We start from the raw sequence: 17,102 nt of genomic DNA, 5'->3' as shown, positions 1-17,102 counted from the left end.
GTGGGGTGAGAGGAGTGGATAAAGGCCCTGGTCCTCTTAAGTCATCCCAAGTAGCAACTGCCTATTGAGATTGCATCTGAGACCAACCTGGGCCTCTCCATCACCTGGTAAATGGGATGACTCCTGTTTTAGAAACTTATGTATTACGTAACTAAGCTTCATGTGAATGCACCATCTAAGGAAGCAGAGAATCAGCTCTAAAACTAAATAGCCAGCTTGAGCAGCAACAGCCAATCAAGGGCTAGAGCCTGACTTTTTCTTTTTAAATTGACAGCCTCATCCATATTCCTAAAAACAGAAAAAAACAAACCAATAAAAACCACTCACATGGCCACTGAAACTAACAATGAGGGGCGCATTTGCTGTCAGGGCAACCTCCCTTCTCCAAACACCTAACAAGACCAGGGAGGGGAGAGTCTGATGTGGGCATGTGTCTGACTGCAATTTGGCAAGAACTGAACTAATTAATTGCAGAAGCAATTAAATGAGTGTTTTCATACGAAGAACACAACTTGCTTTTAACTTTTTCTGAGTCCTCTGGGACACCTCAGGAGAGGGATTTGAGGTTTCCTGGTCCTGTTACTTATGCTTTGTTAGAAGTAACTTTGTTAGAAGTTATTCCCTCTTGTCGCATGAAATCTGAACACATCAAACAAAGTGGCCTGGCCCTCAGGTTCAGATCTGTCTCTTTATTTGTTCTTAGAAGACAGCATTGCAAAATCTCCCTGTAACTACTGGGGCGTATGTTTCTCTTTGGAATATGTTTTTCGCAGCCGATTACATAAAGGACACTGCTTTCCAAAATGCATGAGGCCTGGGAGCTGCCTGAGAGCTCTCTAGAAGGAAGTGGTATTTAGCGCCCATTACTCAAGAATGGCTGTCACCAGCCAAATATCCCTGCCTAATATAGGTTAACGAAACTGGTTTCCCTGGCTTTCACAGGAATGCTTGATTTTTCCAACAATGTCAAGAAAAGTTAGTTTCATATAGTCCCGGATTATGAATTCAGCCACTCCCAAAAAGAGTGTTAGAGTAAAATTCTTTCATTGATTTAAATTTGTCTTTTGCGACCCGGCGCGGTGGCTCATGCCTGTAATCTCAGCACTTTGGGAGGACGAGGCAGGCGGATCACCTGAGGTCGGGAGTTTGAGACCAGCCTGACCAACATGGAGAAACCCCGTCTCTACTAAAAATACATAACTAGCCGAGCACGATGGCACATGCCTGTAATCCCAGCTACTAGGGAGGCTGAGGCAAGAGAATCGCTTGAACCCTGGAGGCAGAGGTTGCGGTGAGCCGAGATTGCGCCATTGCACTCTAGCCTGGGCAACAAGAGTGAAACTCCATCTCAAAAAAAAGAAGATTGTCTTCTGTTAAGACAGTAAATATAACCACAATAATGACAATAATCATAGTTACCATTTATTCAGTGCCTATAATGTGCCAGCTACATTACAACTGCCTTGAGTTGCAAGATAACCCTGCAATATGGGTGCTATTCTCCCCATTTTACACACAAGAAAACAGACACTCGTGGGTAGGCCTGGCTGGCCCAGTGTTACACAGCTAAGCAGAAGTGAGCATGGGATTTAACCCCACACTCTGAAAATTCATTCACCCCACTATGGCAATGGGCGGTATCGCCCCTTAACCACAGTTTTGCTTTCAGTAGTTTTGCCCTCTGCAGTTTCAGATATTTATCAGTGGTCAATTACAGTCTGAAAATAGATGAGTACAGTATGATGAGATAGCTTGAGAGGAAAGAGACCACATTCACACACTTTTATGACAGTACATTGTTATAATTATTGTTATTGTTAATCTCTTACTCTACCTGATTTATAAATTAAACTTTATCATAAGTACATATGAATAAGACATATATATCATGTATATAGAAGTATTTAGAGAAATTTATATATAGTACTATATATATAGGGTTTCTTACTACTATGATTTGAATATGTCCAAGAAATTTGTATCAAAATGTAATTACCATGGCTGGGCATGGTAGCTCATACCTCCAGTCCCAGTGCTTTAGGAGGCTGAGGCAGGAGGATTTCTTGAGGTCAGGAGTTCCTGGCCAACCTGGGCAATATAGTAAGACCCCCTCTCTACAAAAAAAACATAAAACTTAGCCAGGCATGGTGCCACATCCCTGCAGTCCTAGTAGCTCAGGAGGCTGAGGCAGGAGGCTCACTTGAGCCCCAGGAATTTGGGGCTGCAGTGAGCTATGATCACACCCCTGCAGTCCAGCCTGGGTAAAAGAGCAAGACCCTGTCTTTGGAAAAGATTAAAATTAAAATTAAATTAGAAAACAATAAATAAAATAATTTCAAAAAGAAATTAAATTGCCAACATTACAGCATTAAGAGGAGGGGTCTTAAAGAAGGGATTAGAAAGAAAAACAGCTGGGCCAGGCATGGTGGCTCACACCTGTAAACCCAACACTTTGGGAGGCTGAGGTGGGCAGATCATAAGATCAAGAGACCAAGACCATCCTGGTCAATATGGTGAAACCCATCTCTACTAAAAATGCAAAAATTAGCTGGGTGTGGTGATGCACACCTGTAGTCCTGGCTGCTTGGGAGGCTGAGGCAGGAGAATCGCTTGAACCTGGGAGGTGGAAGTTGCAGTGATGTGAGATTGCACGATTGTACTCCAGCCGGGCAAGAGAGCAAGGCTCTATCTCAGAGAGGAAAAAAAAAAAAAAAAAGCAGTTGGAAAGAAGCCAGGTATAGCGGCTCATGCCTATAATCCCAACACTTAGTGAGACAGAGGTGAGAGGACAACTTAAGCCAAGAAGTTGGAGACCTGTCTGGGCAACACAGCGAGACCTTGTTCTCCACAAAAAGGGAAAAACTGAGAAGTGATTAGATCATGACAATGGATCCCTCATAAATAGATTGCTATTATCTCGGGAGTAGGTGAGTTATCCAAGGACTTGAGTCCTCTGTCTCTGTCTCCTGCACTCACTTGCCATATGATGCTTCCTGCTATGAGGTGATCTTTGCCAAATGCCTGCACCATGCTTTTGGACTTCCCACCCTCCAGAACCATGAGCCAAATAAACTTCTGTCCTTTATAAATTCTCCAGTCTGTGTTATTCTAGTAACAGAAAATGAACAAAGACAGGCACCATCTAAGGTGTCAGGTATCCATTAGGGGTCTTGGAATGTATCCACTGCGGATAAGAGGGAACTACTGTATCTCCAGTTATTTCTTCCCAACTAGACACATCCTGAAAGTTGAAAGGAATTCCTGGTTTACATCCAAGCTCACCATGGACCTGGGTGTTGTCCTTTTGTCTCTGGGCTTCAGAACCTGGGTTTTTACACAGGTAATCAAGTTAAAATGAGGTCTTTAGGATGGGCCCTAATCCAGTATGATTGGTGTCTTTATAGGAAGACAGCACAGCCATGTGAAGACACAGATGCAGGAGGGAGGATGTCATGAGGGCAGAAATTGGAGTTATGTAACTGCCAGCCAAAGATTGCCAAAAATTGCCAACAAACCATCAGAAGCTAGAAGAGGCAAGTAAAGATTACCCTACAGATTCCAGAGGATGTGTGGCCATACCAACAGCTTGATTTCAGACTTCTGCCTTCCAGAACTCTGAGACAATTAGTTTCTGTTGTTTAAGCTGCCCAGTTTGTTGTACTTTGTTACAGTGCTCTAGGAAACTAATACACATGCCAATTTTGTTTTTTAATTTTTTAAATAAGTATTTACTCCATACCTTCTGCAATTTTACAGCTAAAGTATAACAATGAATTATTTGTATATAAAAATGTATAATCGGGGGCTGGGCACAGTGGCTCATGCCTGTAATCCCAGCACTTTGGGAGGTCGAGGCAGGCATATCACCTGAGGTTGGGAGTTCAAGACCAGCCTGACCAACATGGAGAACACCTGTGTCTACTACAAATACAAAAATTAGCCAGGCATGGTGGTGGGCGCCTGTAATCCCAGCTACTCAGGAGGCTGAGGCAGGAGAATCACTTGAACCCGGGAGGTAGAGGTTGTGGTGAGGGCCAAGATCATGCCATTGCACTCCAGCCTGGGTAACAAGAGTGAAACTCCATCTCAAAAAAAAGAAAAGAAAAGAAAAGAAAAAAAAAAATATATATATATATATGTATACACATACACGTACAGATGATTATTTAAAAATTTGAATAATACATATGTTAATCAGGCTTTTCTAGAGCAGCAAAATCAATAGGATGGATGGATTGATAACTAGATGATAGATATTAGGTGATTTATTATGGGAATTAGCTCATGTGATTACAGAGGCCAAGGAATCCCGCCTATTATTCTGTTCTCACATTGCTGTAAAAAACTGCCCAAGACTGGGTAATTTATAAAGGAAAGAGGTTTAACTGACTCACAGTTCCACATGGCTGGGAGGCCTCAGGAAACTTACAGTCCCGGTGGAAGGGGAAGCAGACATGTCCTTCTCATGACTGCAGGATAGAGAAGTGCTGAACCAAAGGGGGAAAAGCCCCTTATAAAACCATCAGATTGGCCAGGCACAGTTGCTCATGCCTGTAATCCCAGCACTTTGGGAGGCCGAAGCAGGCGGATCATGAGGTAAAGAGATGGAGACCATCCTAGCCAACATGGTGAAACCCCGTCTCTAGTAAAAATACAAAAATTAGCCAGGTATGCCAGCACATGCCTGTAGTCTCAGCTACTTGGGAGGCTGAGGCGGAAAAAATCGCTGGAACCCAGGAGGCAGAGGTTGCAGTGAGCCAAGATCGCGCCACTGCACTCCAGCCTGGTGACAACAGGATTCTTGTCTCAAAAAAAAAAAAAGAAAAGAAAAGAAAAAAAATCAGATTTCATGAGAACTCACTCACTATTACAAGAATGGCATGAGGGAAGCACGCCTGTGATTAAATTATCTCCCACCAGGTCCCTCCCATTATACGTAGGGATTATGGGAACTACAATTCAAGGTGAGATTTGGGTGGGGACATAGAACCAAACCATATCATCCCACAAAATGCCATTTGTAAGCTGGAGAACCATGAAAACTTGTGGTGTAATTTAGTCTATCTCTAAAGTCCTGGGCACCAGAAGAGCCAATGGTGTAACTCCCAGGCCAATGCCAAAGGCCTGAGAACACAGAAAGGGAGTAGCGGGGGCTGGTGTAAGTCCTGGAGTCCACAGGCTTGAGAACCAGCATCTCCAGTGTCCACGGGCAGGAGAAGATGGATGTCCCAGCTCAAGGAGAGACACTGAATTTGCCCTTTCTCTGCCTTTTTTGTTCTATTTGGGCCCTCAGTGAAGTGGGCAATGCCCTCCTACATTGGTGAGGGCAGATCTTCTTTACCAGGTCGACTGATTCAGGTGCTAATTTCTTCCAGAAACATCTTCACAGACACACCCAAAAGTAATGTTTTACCAGCTCATTGGACATCCTTAGCCCACTCAAATTGACACATAAAATTACCAATCACAATACAGAAGTGTATAAAATAAAAATTAATGCCTCCCATAATCTAGCCCCTTGGCAATAACACGTTTGTGTGTTAAATAAATATTTATTAATTACCTAATTCCTTCCAAACTAAGCATTGTGGGCACATTGGTCAACAAAACAGACTTTTTTTTTTTTTTCTGTGCACACGTAAAACTCTTGTGGTTTTGTTTTTTAAAAAATGCATGTGTTGGCTGGGTGTGGTGGCTCATGCCTGTAAACTCAGCACTTTGGGAGGCCAAGGTGGGAGGATTGCTTGAGCTCAAGAGTGCAAGACAAGCCTGGACAACAAAGTGAGACCTTGTCTCTATAAAAAAATTTAAAATGAGGTAGGAGGATCCCTTAAGCCTTGGAGATCGAAACTACAATATGCTGTGTTTGCACCACTGCACTCCTGCCTGGGTGACACAGTGAGACCCTGCTTCAATAATAAATAAAATAAAAATGTTAAAAATGCCTGGGTTTTTTCTATGAGCATTCATGACTTTTATAATTAAAAAAAAGAAAAGAAAAGAAACAAATAAAATTTTAGACGGGAAGAACAAGGAAGAAGCCTTAACGAGATGTGCATGCTGCTCTTCCTCCTCCTCGGCCCAGGGGAGGAGAAGGGAAACCTGGTATTTCTCTTAAATGAGTGGCCCTCTAGTTTGCAGATATATCCACCCAGAACTGCAGGGTACCTTTAATGATACGGTGACTCTAGGAGCGTGACCTCCTGCAACAAGCAGCCTTAAGGTTGAGTCCCAGCTCTACCCCCTCTTTCCCATACTAACTGGCCTTTCCGTGAAAGGGCCTTGTATCCAAAATGACCCCCAAATTCCAAAGGTGCGGAGAAACCAAAGAATGAGGCAGACTAATCCAGTTTGTTGGCCTGGGGTGATTTATTAAGGGAAACTTACAAGCAGAAGTACGGTCTTGGGCAGCTGAAGGACAGGTAGCTCTCTGCACCGCCACCCCCCAGACCCAAGGCTTATATCTTGGGGCAAAAGTATACGTGCTCTGGAAGGAATGTGTAGGTGGCTGAGAGAATGCTGCAGGCGTCACAGCCTGTGATTTCTGCAACAGCACCGAGGGTTGTTTTGGAAGAAACCTACAATGAATAGGTGTCCCACATAAAAAGTGATACATCAACTAGACATTTTGGAGGCATTCCCAGACTCAGGGTTAGTCAGGCAAATGAGCATTTAAAATAAAGTCACTTTTGGACCTATACTTAGCTATGTGGCCGACCTGTTTTTTTCTTTAATTGCCTCCATTTCCTCATCTGTAAAATGGACACACTGGTACCTACCCGTGCCAGACTATCTCCAAGAGCTCCTGACACCTACTCCCATCTCTTCGTGAGCAAAATGAAGAGGAAGTTTAACATTTCTGGCCTTTGAGGACCAAAGAATTTCACAATCAAAGCCCCACTTCTTCTACATGACTTTTCTGAACTCCTGCTGTTTCCTTCAATAATGAGTTTTATTTGCGCTTAACTCACCTGTGATGGTTGAGACGGTTCTCCTTACCTTTGAAGGCAACAAAGTCTTCAGAAAAGCTCTTTCATTTGCATCCCCAGGCGTCTCAACATGGTACCATATTTGCCTGGAATAGAAAGGTAGAAAAGGTGATTTTTAAAATTTGACTATAGGTCTATAGGTGCTATAGACACAATGATGACTTTCACAGTATAGTGGAGGGAAGGGGGTTCGCATAAAATAAAAAGACTATAGCATAGAGTGGCAAGGTTCCAATAGGTTCAGTGTGAGTTCCTGGTACAGTGAGTGATGAGCTCTCCCTAGTGAGGGAGGCAAAGGGACTGAGAAAAGTCTCCAGAGAGGGAAATAGACAAAACAGGCCTTGAGGAATCAGTGATAATAGCTAATGCTATGTGAAACCTGCTATAAGCCAAGCCCGGGCTGTCACTGAGCAAATGCTATTTCAACTCATACACCAGCACTCTGAGCTAGGCCCTATCTTCCTCTTCACAAGAGTCTCTTATTCCACTTTACCAGGCGCATAATCTCAGGAGTTTGTAAATTTCGGACCAGGCTGAATTGCTTAGGGGTATTAGTTGTGTGTTGCTGCCTGCACAGCAAATGACTACACACTTAGAGCCTAACACAGCACACATTTACTATCTCCCAGTTTCTGCGGGTCAGGAATCTGGGGACAGCTCCTCAGTCCTCCAACTCAGGGTGTCTTACTCAGCTGCAATCAAGGTGTCAGCTAGGACTGGGGTTGTCTCAAGGCTTAACTGGGGTGGACTCACTTTCAGGGTTTCAAGTGGCTATTAGGCTGCAGCCCCTCTTAGTGCCTGGCCAGGCAGGCCCCTCCACAATGCAGCTGGCTTTATCAGAGCACACTATCAAGAGGCCAGGAGACAGTCCCAGTGAGACAGAAGGCAGGGTCTTTTATAACCTAATCTTGGAAATGACATCATCATTTTTGCTGCATTCTATTGGTTAGAAACAAGTCACTGGATCCTGCCCACACTCAAGGGAAAGGGATTACAGAGTATAAATACCCACAGGTGGAGACCAGTGTAAGAGGTCGTCTGCCACACCTGTGACAATTCAGAAACAACTGAGCTAAGTCAATAGGCAACCACTCTGCCCCTTCTCCAGTTCACTGTATGTGTATACATATATATAGTATATGTAGTGTGTGTATACAAATATATATGTGATGTGTATACACACATATATAGTATATGGGGTATATTTATACATATATAGTATATGTGGTGTGTGTATACATATATGGTACATATGGTGTGTGTGTATACACATAGTATATGTGATGAGCATGTATGCGTATATAGTATGTGTATACATATATAGTATATGTGATGTGTGTATACATATGTGATGTGTGTACACATGTATATATGTGGTGTGTGTATACATAATATATGCGGTGTGTGTATGCATACATATGTGATGTGTGTGCACATGTATATATGTGGTGTGTGTATACATACATAGTATATATGGTGTGTATACACATATATAATATATGTGGTGTGCATGTGTGCATATATAGTATGTGTATACATATATAGTACCTGTGGTGTGTGTGTATACATACATATGTGGTGTGTGTATACATGTTTATATGTGTTGTGTGTGTACACAGAGTATATATGTGTGTAGACATATATAGTATATGTGGTGTGCATGTATGCACATATAAGTGGTATGTATACATAGTATTTGTGGTGTGTGTATACATATATAGTATATATGGTGTGTGTGTATACATACATATGTGGTGTGTGTATACATGTATATATGTGGTGTGTGTGTATACATACATAGTATGTATGTGTATATACACACATATATGTGGTATGTGTATATATATACAGTGTATATAGTGCATGTATACATATATACAGTATGTGTAGTGTGTGTATGCATATATAAAGTATATGTGGTGTGTTTATACACATATAAGTACATGTCAGTGTGTGTGTTTATACATATATATGGTATACGTTGTGTGTGTGTGTATGTAACTTTTTTTGAATAATGTAGTTTGAAAAATAACAAATTATTAGCCTGGATCTCAATGGAACAATTATCAGCAGGAATGAGAGATGGTCAGAAGCGTGTTTTGGGATATTACACCATGCATATTGATTGGAACAGATTGCTTTTCTAGGTCAGTTTCCAAAAGGGTAACAGTGCCAGGGACTGTGTAAGTGGGTGAAAGCTGAGATGTGAGCGAAATGGGGGCTTGAGGGACTGGGGGGAGGGAGAAGAGGCCAAGCAAGTCGGGGCTGGAAATTCCTTCCAGACTTAATCATCCCGGGCATCATTAGTAACCAAAGCAAGACTTCAGAACATATGTTTTGTGTTGACAGCAGACCCTTAATTAAAACAGCCCCAGTGAAGAATAGCCTGATTAAAGAAAAGTGGTGCTTAGAGAACAATTTGACTGCCGACTGATAGCAGTTGGCAGAGGGTGGGTGATTCCCTCTCTGCTTCTACTGTGCTCCCAGAGGAGGCGGAGTGCTCCCTGTGAGTCAGGCAATGTGCGATGGGCGCCATTTCCCAGTCTTTGTCTCATTTACACCTCAAAACCCATTCATTTCCATTTTAGAGATGAGAGGACTAAGCCCGAGAGGCGAGGTGATTTGTTGAAGGCTCCAACCCACTAGCCTGGTGACAGCTATGAGCTAAGGGGTCTTCTTTTGTGCAGCTTTCCCTCGCACACAATTTCAGTGGTTCTAATGAATCAGAATGTCTTGTCAGTTATAAAAACCATATGCCTCCTCCACGTAGTCCCTCTTGGAAACCCAGTGATTTTAGGTACTGGGTGTTGCTCAAGGGCACAGCCGGTCTAATATCCACATTTCCTTTACGGTCTGGAAAATCCTGGGACAGGATCGCAATGCTCTGTACAGTTGTCTGTCTGCATTTCCAGGAAGTGACAGAGATGTAGACGTCGGGGCGAAGAACAAGGAACACCTATTCCATCAGACAGCTGAAATCATTTTGGGTTTGGATGAAATGAACCACTTCCTGGGAAAATTAGACCTTTTCAGAGGAAATTAGGTTGTCTCAGGAAACGAATTCACTTTAATGTCAGCATGGGGTGGAGGTTTTAGAGGATGGGCAGAGAATCCGATCCTGCCGTGGACACCACTGAGGCTTCACTTTTGTTGCCCATTCCCCAGAGAAGCACACGCAGTAACAAGACCCGTACCCCAACCAGACACCCAACTCTTGCCAGCTATCACTGAGGCTGGCTGCGCTGCAGACTTCCACCCCCAGGAAACTAAGGAGAAAGGACACACATGTGAATGGCTTTTCATAAATGCCTTCTGAAGGATTCCCTTTGTTTATAATAACAACAGCTAGCATGGATTGAGTTCTTACTGTGTGCTGGGCACTTTTCCTGTATTACGGCATTTAATCCTCACAAGAGTTCTCGGAGGTGATGCTATTATATCCTTAAATACCCCACTTAACCACTTCCCTTTACTGTTCTGTTTAATGAGAAAGACAGCGTTTAACTTCAGTAAAACAGGAATTGTTTAACCTAAATGGTAAACTTTCATAGGTAAAGTAAAAACCAGGGTTAGAATTTAATTGACTGACCCATTTGGCTGTCATTTGCTTCCATGAATAGGTGGGACTCTCTGCCGTTCTAGAAACTTCCTCTCTCCTATAGCTACATTCTCCCACTCTGGTCATAGTTGGTGGATCCCATGGTGGTCACCCAACCCCGCTGTGCCAATGGGTCCCTTCCCTGAGGCTTGGTCTTGGGATGAAACCACATGCAAATCAGTTACCCTCTGGTGGCCGAAAAGGTGGCATTAAAAATCTCAGACCATGTCACCATGTATCTTACCTCAAAAGAGGCAGTCTATAGTAAGACAAAATAAAGTTGCTTATAGAGAAAAGCCAAGAAACAAGGCAGAAACAGTGTTTCAGAACATGCCGTGTCCTGGTTCTGGTTGTTCCTGAGTCCAGCTGAGCAGCTATCCTTCCTGAGGCCCAGTTCTTCACCCCTTCCTTGGATTTATGTACCAGTAAAGTTCTCTTTTTACTGAAGAGTTTGAGTTGAGTTTCTTTCTTTTATTTTTTTTTTCTTTAAGTTCTGGGATACATGTGCAGAATGTGCAGGTTTGTTACATAGGTATACATGTGCCATGGTGGTTTGCTGCACCCATCAACCTGTCATCTAGGTTTTAAACCCCGGGTGCATTAGGTGTTTGTCCTAATGCTCTCCCTCTCCTTGCCCCTCACCCCCCGACAGTACCTGGTGTGTGATGTTCCCCTCCCTGTGTCCATGTGTTCTCATTGTTCAACTCCCACTTATGAGTGAGAACATGCAGTGTTTAGTTTTCTGTTCCTTTGTTAGTTTGCTGAGAATGATGGTTTCCAGCTTCATCCGAGTTTGAGCTGAGTTTCTAACACTCGCAACCAAGAGTCCTAACTAATAAATATATAAGGCGTTCCCCTGGGGGCCAGATCCAGTTCACTGAAAGACTGGGTGCGGCATAGGATAAGAGAGGCTTCAGCGGCACCTCCGTTCCTGTGAGTTCATGCAGGGTCAACTCAAGGTTTAGAACAAAGAGCCAGGGCCACCAGCCTGAGTAGACATCATTATCAGGCATTGCTGTGGCCAGAAAGACAATTGCTATATGCTAGTCAATTCAAGCTGTATTAGAACACCAAAGCTCACAAAGGAGGTCAGTTTCTTCGTCAAGATGCTGAGAAATTCAATGAGAAAATTAAACCATTTTACCTCCAGATTCCTTTATGAAGCTGAATGGGCTAATCAATTTGATTAACAAGGGAGATCCAGCCAAGCAGTGGGGTGACACAGTAGCTGGGAATGCAGGCTTGGGGCAGATGGCCTGCAGCGGAATCCTGGAACCACCCCAGGTTGCTGAGGAGCCTGAACCTGACTCTCCATCTATGAAGTGGGGATAATAATGGCCCCTTCTTGACAGTTCCCATAAGGAGTACATGGGATGCCCCACATAGATAGGGCTGCACTGTGTGGGGAGCACTGCACAGACCCTCAAAAATATCCACGGAATGACCCTAATGGATATTTCTGGAAAGAAGGGGGCCCACTATCAAGAGAAGTTGCAAAGTGCTGCACACCTTGGCCCCCGTGGAAAGTTACAAGCGTATTAATGTATTAAAGGCTCTGAAAAGTTCCGCAGCAGAAACCTTTTCATTTTTCATTAAAACAGTGTTTCCCAAATGTAAACACAGAATCAAGTTTTCTTCTTTTTCCCCCCAACCAACACTTTAATGCTGGTCTAAATATCTAATATCCCGTCTTGAGTTAATTTTGCCCCAGGGCAAAAACAAATAACTTCACCAATAAATCTGCTGTGGAAGGCCTGTATATCCCATCTAGCTTTCAGATGCTATTAGCATAGTTTATTCCTTCTGGGTTGGTGTGACTTACTTGGTGTTCATATTTACAAAACAATGGGCAAATTATATATCTGTCTTGATTCACTAGGAGAGAATACTCAAGTCACCTTAGTTTGGGGAAATTTCTAAACGAGGCCACCATCCTAGGAATACAAACGAACAATCAAACCAAAAGTGTGTTTTTTATCTGCACGGGTTACTAAAGAGCTGAATGTTTAGGGGAAAAAATAGCTGTAAGAGAATCTGCATATCACAGCATACACATGACCAACTCACAGCTCAGCACAGGTAGAAATCCATGAAGTGTGATGATGGTACAAGGGACGAGATCATGAGTCTCAGCTCTGATTTTTACTGACCGTGACTTTGGGCCAGTCATGCCACCCTTCTTTGCCTTAGTGATCTCTTCTGATCCTTGAGAAAAATATGACTACTTCCCTTCTGCAGCCATTTCTATAATCAGGTGAGGATATGGCTGCTAAGGAATTTTGTCAGCAGGAAAGTCTGTAAACTACCGCCCAAATGATATAAAATTCACTGTATGCCATATCAAAAGAGCATAAGACCACTGAAGTTTTGTGGACATTGTATGTAATAGCAGTGGGCACATTTTTCAGTAAAGGACTAGACAGTAAATATTCTAGTGTCTGTCACAAATCTGCAACAGCGGAGTGAAAGCGGCCACAGTGGTAATGTAAATGGGTGGATGTGGCTGTGTGCCAATAAAGCTTTATTTACAAAAATAGGCGGCCAATCAGATTGGGCCCATGAGCTGTAGTTTGCCAACCCCTGATATATAAGAACCACAAGAACTCTGCCTAAAATAAAAGCTACAGTTTGCAAGGATGGTGAGATTTTGTGGTACTTAAACAAAATCAATTTTCATTCAATATTATAATGACCCCTTTACGGTGAGTAACCTAGGCATCTTTTACTAAACTCACCACGTTCTAGTAAGATTCCAAGGACTGTCCGGGGATTTCTACAGGCAGCAGAACTGTGGGTCCTGGGAACAGTTTTCAATTCCCACTTCCTTTGCTTCAAATTCCAACTCAGTAGGGGGCCTAGGGACCTTTCCCACACCAGAGCCGGGCCTGTTTTTGTGGGAGGAGGGGCCTACATACCATTCCAGAACCACGGTCTTAGAATTGTGCAAGCCGGACGCTTCGTTTTGTTGGCTGTAACTAGATGGCCTCACACAAAAAACCACACGCTATATTAGAGGTTCTCACTCGGGGCAATGCTGTCCCCCAGGAGACATTTGTCGATGTCTGGAGACATTTTGGGTGATCACAACTAAGGGGTCAGCGGGGGGCAGGGCGGGGGAGAGGTGGGGGCAGCATCGCGACTGGTATCGGGTGGGTAGAGGCCGGCAGAACAACCCCCACCACAACAGAGAATTATCTAGTCCAAAATGTCGATAATGCCAAGGTGGAGAAACCCTGCTCCGTATGGATGAACTTTATGCTCAAATCAAATTACCATTTGTTTGCTTATTTATGCTTCCGGGCCCCGCTTTACAATAAGTTGTATTTTCCCCAGGTGCTTTAGTGAAGTCGCTGGTATGGACGTGAGGCCAGCCTATTTTACGATCCACACCACCGGCAAAATACAGAGGGAAACAGCGTAGTTAATATGGATTTGTTTTATATATGATGAACTTAAATGTCAATTATATGGCCTAATGTACCCTCAATTCCTCCTGGGTCTGGGTTAGGTAAAAGGGGAAACAAGTGTGGTAGCAGCTGGAGATAATTTAGTTGTAGACATACGTGTTAATACGCTTTTTCTTCTCTCCCTCGTACTTTTACAAAGACATTAAGTTTAATATTAGTAGTAAGGGATGGAGTAACAGAAGGGAGAGTGCGTTCTGGAATCTTTTAAATGTCATACAAAGACCACTGGTGATTGATTATAATAATAATACATATTAATAAGGAACACTTTCTGAGCATGTTCTGTGCTTCCAAACCTCTGTTGGGACAACTTTGAATGCTGTCTGTCTGAGGCTGGCAGCATCCCGGGGAGGTCCACACTACCGTTGTTTAGAAGTTTAATGACTTGCCCAAAGTCATCCAAGTCCCTAGTAGTGGCCACGGGAGTAACTTAGACAGTCTGGCTCCAATCGTTAACTCTTAACCCCATGTTTGTATTTATCTGTCTCCACGTGCCCCCGTCCCCCACCCCACGAGCCTAAAAGTTCTTGTTTATAGTCCCTGCAGGGCCCGGGACCAAGGCTCCCTCCCAGCCCCTGAACTTAATCGAATTGAATCAAAACCAGATTTCGCCTCCGCGGAGAGTGAGCTTCTAGCAGGCGGCCGCGCGGGGGCGCGCCGGTGCCAGCCATGTGGAGCGTCCCGGAGGAGGCGCTCAGACTAGAGCCCCAAACCAGCCCGGGGCCTGCGGGAAGGGGAGGGAAGGGAAACCTGCCTGGGGTGGGGGACTGGGGAGGGTTTCTGCGAGGAGGAGCCGCCGCCCCACTTCAACACATTATCGCATGTTTTCTGCATTGCAAAGACAAATATAATTCCATCAGGGATTGGCTCTAACCACTTAATTAACTAAGTACCTATTGTTGAAACACAGAGTGATGAATTCAGCAACTGCCCGTTTAAAATGGCGTGGAAATACGTGTTTTCCAGGCCAGACACTGGGCTGTTCACAGGCTGTCTTCTTTTGCTGTCCCTGGGTACCGGGACAGTGGCCAAGGGCTGGTCTTCATTTGGAAAAGAGAGTTTATTCTGCAGGCCTGTCCATTTCCTTCCAGAGAGTTATTTACCCTTTGTAAGCCCCTGTTCACAGGCCCTAATGCTCCAGGTGGCATCTTGAGAGTCAACACCAATCTGACATCCCAACTCAGACACTGTGGAGAGTGAGAGAGGGACGCTTTGATAACTGGGTCAGGACAATGGGCATGAACTTCTATCTCCCTTCATCCATCAAAGATGCCTGGGAACGCTCCCCTGGTCTCATCCCATTGCTGGGGACGCCACCCACTCAGCAGGTGCAAGGCTGAACTAACCTCCCTCTGGTGTTGACCTGCTTCTCCTCCCTTACTCTCCACTGCAAGCCCGTTCACAGAATGGCCAGTTCCTTAAATGGTTTGTCAGCTGAATGGCTGATAGGTCATAAAGAGTTTCTCCTTGACTACAGAGTAGGGTTCTGATGCAGCTCTAAAGCAGCTCTCATGAAGACGCTCTTTTTCTGCACATGAATATATCACAGACCTTTTCTACCTCCCTATTTGAAATGAAAACCCCCTCACTTCTATCTGTCTTCCTTGCTTTATTTTTCTCCAAGGCATTTGTCATTACCTTACACACTATATGTTTTACTTAGTTCTTGTCTGTTATTTCATGTCTATGTCTCCAGCTCCTGGAAAAACTATGTAAAATGCTCTCAGTCTCAGCCCCCTCAGCTCAGCTTAAGTATATAGACCTCTCTGCTGGCGAGGTTGTGGAGAAAAAGGAACTTATACACTGTTGGTGGGAGTGTAAACTAGTTCAGCTGTTGTGGAAGACAGTGTGGCGATTCCTCAAAGACATAAAAACAGAAATACCATTTGATCCAGGAATCCTATTACTGGGTATATATCCAAAGGAATATAAATCATTCTGTTATAAAGACACATGCATGTGTATGTTCACTGCAGCACTAGTCACAAGAGCAAAGATATGGAACCAATCTAAATGCCTATCAGTGGTAGACTGGATAAAGAAAATACACCATATACACGATGGAATACTATGCAGCCATAAAAAAGAACAAAATCATGTCCTTTGCAGGAACATGTATGAAGCTGGAGGTTGTTATCCTTAGAAAACTAAGGCAGGAACAGAAAACCAAATGCCACATGTTCTCACTTATAAGTAGGAGCTAAATTATGAGAACACATGGACACATGCAGGGGCCTAACAGACACTGGGGCAGATCAGAGTGTGAAGGGTAGGAGAGGGGAGAGGATCAAGTAAAATAACCGATGGGTACTAGGCTTAACACCTGGTGACTAAATAATCTATACAACAAACCCCCATGACACAAGCTTACCTATATAACAAATCTGCACGTGTACCCCTGAACTTAAAATAAAAATTAAATAAATAAATAATTTTTTAAATGTCTAGGTCTCAGCCAGGCACGGTGTCTCACCCCTGTAATCCCAGCACTTTGGGAGGCCGAGGCGGGCAGATCACGAGGTCAAGAGATCGAGACCATCCTGGCCAACAGGTGAAACCCCGTCTCTACTAACATATTAAAAATTAGCTGGGTGTAGTGACCCACGCCTGTAGTCCCAGCTACTAGGGAGGCTAAGGCAGGGGAATCGCTTGAACCTGAAAGGTGGAGATTGCAGTGAGCCAAGATCATGCCATTGCACTCCAGCCTGGTGACAGAGCGAGACTCTGTCTCAAAAAAAAAAAAAAAAAAAAAAAGAACAAAACGTATAGATCTCTCTCAACCTACCCAGTAGACACTACAGTATCTGCCAATTTTAACTGATGGCACTTATCTGGTACTATGCTAATTACCTGCATGATGAAATAATCTGTACATCAAACTCTCACGACATGCAACTTACCTATATAACAAACCTGCACACGTACCCCTGAACCTTAAATAAAAGTTTTTTAAAAAATCAATGTGGGCCACTCACTGAAATACAAGTGCTGTTTCATCCTGAGATGAAATGCTGCTTCTGCAGGGCTGGAGAGGGCGGGGTGTCTACT

General features: G+C 43.7%; 1 long non-coding RNA gene across 2 annotated transcripts in view; it reads right to left on the bottom strand.

The window, feature by feature from the left end:
• LOC103885604 overlaps nt 1–15,912 on the bottom strand; it is a 40,150-nt gene extending 24,238 nt beyond the window's left edge. Inside the window, exons 1-2 of one of the 2 annotated variants that reach the window (XR_001904002.3) lie at nt 15,401–15,912; nt 6,972–7,075 (exon numbers count right to left, since the gene is read on the bottom strand). This is a non-coding gene — a long non-coding RNA (uncharacterized LOC103885604). Of the gene's footprint in view, nt 1–6,971; nt 7,076–14,878; nt 15,242–15,400 lie in introns of those variants that run through there. The other variant, XR_648764.3, reaches the window with a different exon arrangement.
• Nucleotides 15,913–17,102: the final 1,190 nt, after the last annotated feature.

The sequence above is a fragment of the Papio anubis genome, chromosome 5 (genome assembly GCF_008728515.1).
Source record: "Papio anubis isolate 15944 chromosome 5, Panubis1.0, whole genome shotgun sequence".
NCBI lineage: Eukaryota > Metazoa > Chordata > Mammalia > Primates > Cercopithecidae > Papio > Papio anubis.
This window is presented reverse-complemented; position numbering and strand designations above follow the sequence as displayed.